A 4,562-nucleotide genomic window follows, 5' to 3' on the forward strand; every position below is an offset into this window, starting at 1 on the left:
ACTGATCGAAAACCATCAAACACACGTCCCGAGTGCGAGACAGTTCGGGGTGTCTCGCACATGTGCGAGACAGTTTGTACCCTCTTTAGTATTTTCGCTCTAATTCTTTCATCCGACCTCTGAATGAGGTAATTCAACTTGTGTTGAGAAGATAACGAAAAGATATACAACTTTTATCTTTTAAGATCCTTCAGATTCGAATCTGATCATGGTCAAAACAGCTCCACAATGTCCGAGACACTTGTGAGTGTCTCGGCCATGGCCGAGACACCAATGAGTATCTAGGGTATTTTGATCATAACTTCCTCATATGACCTCAAAATGACCTGATCCAAGATGTATTGGAAAGATAACAAGGAGATCTACAACTTTTATGTTTTGAGTTTCTTCAGATTCGAATCTAATCATGATAAAAACATCTCCACAAGGTCCGAGACACTTGTGAGTGCCTCCGCCATGGCCGAGACACCAATGAGTGTCTCGGGTATTTTGGTCATAACTTCCTCATATGACCTCCAAATGAGCGATGTGGGGTTCCCGATAAACTCATGTTTCCATCATTCTGAAGTTTCATCGTTTCGCATGGTCCGTCGACTCACTTCGTGCATTTGTCCTCGTCAAATGAGCTCCTATGACTCGGATAGTGATGTTCATCATCTTCTCTCTGTCTTGAGCAGTGTGCGGAGACCTATAGGCAATTTTTGATGCCTACAGTCGCATTTTGGTTTGGCAACATGAGGGTCGCGTTCTTCATTGTCGACGTCAGGGTCGTGTTTCGACTGGGAAACGCGAAGTTGAAGTTCGCGTTCAACGAAGGCTTGAGGTCCGCATTTTGTCTGTAAAATGCGCCATTGAGGGTCACGTTCAATCTGGTTCTCGCGAAGCTCATGTTTGGGCTCATAAATACGAGGCTTGCGTTTTAAAGTAGAAACACGAAGCTCAGGGTCGCGTTTAGGCTCACGAACGCGAAGCTCGCGTTGGTTGGAGGATCGACTTTCTTGGAGTTGTGCCGAAGCTAAGTCTTCTCCTTCAGAGAGGGGACTGTATGAACAGTACAACCCCCAGGGGAGACAACCCTTTGATGAGTCGGCCACAACTGGAGCTTTAGTCTTCTTAGAAACTTTGTGGATCTTACGCATAGCCTTGAGGCTAAGGGATCCAGAGGAGATAGCCTCCTCAAACTTGGCTTGATCAAACTCTACCACGAGAGTTTCGACGATTGTTCCAGTGAGATGAACATCGAATTGCGCCACCACTTCTTCATCAGAGAAGCTCGTCCCCAGCAGCGTCGTCATCTTTTGTTTGTTGGAAAATTTATAGTAAAAAGACAATGAAGGAAATTTGATTTGTATTCCTTTAATCTCAATTACAATTGGATTCCGATTACAAAAGAGAAGAGAATGATCTGGATTCTCCTCTTTGTTTAAAACTGGGTTCTTCACGGTGGCGATGGAGTGCCTCCTTCGAATGCTCGCGTCGAATTTGCTCTCCGTTGAAGATCCGTACGTCTTGTTTCACTGGAATGTGGTCTTCTCCTCACGATTTGACGTTGTGGAGAACTTGCGTGGCAAGTTTTAGAACGCTGAACGAGTTTAGAAGAACTCTGTAAAAGAGTTGATTTGAACCGAATCGGTTAATAAGCCAAGGATGAAGAAGATCCTGTTGCCGATCTCCAAAGCTCCAGCCGAAGGATGAAGGATCCTCTTTTCGCTGCCAAATCCAAGATCCAAAAAGCCAGCCTCTCCAATCAACCCAACCAGCCCGAACTCAATTGAGTTTATCCATATTTATAGGGAATTAAGGGGTGTAACCGCCCCCTTAATTCTCTCCATAATGGAGTTGAGAGGGGTGTAACCGCCCCCTTAATCCGCTCCTAAGTGGGGCGGAAATCCCTTAAATCATGGAGGGAAAACAGTTCCTGCAACTGTTCTGCTCGTATTTGAACGAGTCAAACGCCCAAGTTGGCGTTCAGGACCCTAACTCCGCGTTTTAGGATTGAGACGCGGAGTTGGGTGTCAACCGAATATCAAAAACGCGAGGGTCGCCTGCGTTTTGCTTGTTAAAGCTTGGAAACACGGGGGTCGTCTGTGTTTCAGGAATTGAAATGCGGGGGCGCCTGCATTTCAAGAATTAGAACGTGAAGATGACTTCCGCGTTTAGAAGGGGCTAGTTGACTTGTAGCCTCTTCTGTAGAGCGTTGAGCATTGTAAAGACCATTGTTGAGTGACCTTCGCCTTGGCTGCTCGAAAATATGAGAGTTATCAGATTGTAACTTCCGATGTTAATTATGAAGGTCGATGAACTAGAGCTTTCATCGGTTATTGTGAAGGTCGTCAGATTATAACCTTCATCGATCTATGTAAAAGTCTTCGAATTATAGCATTTTGGAAGTCGTCAGATTGTAACTTCCATCATCGGTGTTTGATGGGGGATCAGCTATCTATTGTGATTTTTAGACAGCTTACAGAACCCCCTCCAAAGTTTTCAAAAGTTCACGGTTGACTGGGACGAATTTTCGGAATACTTTGGATCTCAACTCTGATCTTGGAGCTATTGATTCCTTATCGTAAGGGAGTTATTCTCTGTACTCACTTCAAAGACATCTTGGTTGAAGGGATTTGCCACGTAGACATGTGTGAAGGTATGTGTCATAATCCTGCTTCTAGAATGCGGGGGTGGACCCCTGTGTTTTGAACTTGAGACGCGAGTCTCACCCTTGCGTTTTAAATTTGGAACCCCGGTGTGACCTCAACGTTTTGGTGTTTGCAACGTGGGTCTGATCTTGGCGTTTCAACTTGAGACTCGTAGGTGGCTCTCATGCATTTTCTGACTAAGTCTTTGAGACTTGTCTTTAGCTCATCTGTTTCAAGTCTTGGCTCACATCCATTAGGAATCGAGATAAAGTTCCCCCATGCGTGTAAGGCATGGATTCTGGTGTTATTAATAATAACCTGTTACGATGTTGAATATGTAGACTTTGACATTATTGCTGGAATGAACCACCCGGCAGCATGTTTTAGATACAGACTTATCTCTAATTAGGGATCGAGATAAAGTCCCCCATGCGTGTAAGGCATGGATTTTGGCGTTATTAATAACAACCTGCCACGATGTTGAATACGTGGGCTTTTGTCCTTCTTACGGTCAAAGACTAACCGGCAACACATATTAGGCGTTGACTTATCCCTACTTAGGATTCAGGATAAAATTCCCCATACATACAATGTATGAATTCAGAGATTATTAATTTAATGATAATCACTGGCTACGATATTGAATACGTAGACTTTATCACTGTTTCTTCCTGTGTTACTTGAAACACTGAAAGAAAGTTGAAAGCACTAGAGGTGTAGTATTATCTTGGCATGAATTTTCACTTAGAATGAAATTCAGAAATTTTCTTGGTTATAACTAGGATAAATCCAGAAAACCTTTAATCCACTGGGGATTTCATAATGAAAACCTGCTATTCTTGTTGAAAAAGAATTAACAAGTTCATTGGGGGTTTGACTGTTAGAGATGTGATGTTAACCTAACAGTATTTTATGGGCATATCGCTCTATTGAAGAGAGTCGATAGGTTGATTTGGTGTTGTCAGAGGTGTGATGTTAACTTGACTGGAATTTGTGAACCTATCGCTCTATTGAGGAGAGTCGATAAGTGGATTGTGTCGTCAGAGGTGTGATGTTAATTTGACAGGAAAAATATTACGATCGGGACAATTTTGTGGACTTATCGCTCTATTGGGGAGAGTCGATAAGTGGATTTTGTCAGAGGTGTGGGATTAACGTGATAGGAATTTGTTGCGATCAGAGCAACTTTGGGGACTTATCATCCTATTGAAGAGGATTGATAAGTTGATTGTCAGAGGTGTGATGTTAACGTGATAGGAATGTGTTGCGATCGGAGCAACTTTGTGGACTTATCATTCTATTAAAGAGGATTGATAAGTGGGTTGTCAGAGATATGATGTTAACGTGACAGGAATATGTTGCGATTGGAGCAACTTTGTGGACTTATCATCCTATTGAAGAGGATTGATAAGTGGATTGTCAGAGGTGTTTGATATTAACGTGATAATAGAATGTGTACTTGTGACTTGCACAAGATTTTGGGAATTAGCGTCTCACTGGAGAAACTTGCTAGGTCAGTTTATCATCAGAAGTGATGAATTTTTATGCTTGTGATTTGAATAAGATTTTGAAGACTTAGTGTCTTGCTGGGGAAGATTACGATTTGCGCAATTTTTTTGAAGACTTAGTGTCTTGCTGGGGAAGATTACGATTTGCGCAATTTTGAGGACCTATCATCCTATTGGTAAGGATTGATAAGTTTTGAGGACCTATCATCCTATTGGTAAGGATTGATAAGTTGATTGTCAGAGGTGTATGTTGTTAACGTAACAAATTGGGAGTAATACGAGTTGAATGCATACTCTGTGGGGATGATGATCGTCAGAAGTTTAATGTTAACTCGACGATGTGAAAGATTCGTTACTCTTAATCCAATGGATTCCAAGTAACCAACCCCCAGTCTTGATTAAGACTTTACAGGGGAATAAA

Source organism: Asparagus officinalis, chromosome 5 (genome assembly GCF_001876935.1).
Source record: "Asparagus officinalis chromosome 5, Aspof.V1, whole genome shotgun sequence".
Classification (NCBI taxonomy): domain Eukaryota; kingdom Viridiplantae; phylum Streptophyta; class Magnoliopsida; order Asparagales; family Asparagaceae; genus Asparagus; species Asparagus officinalis.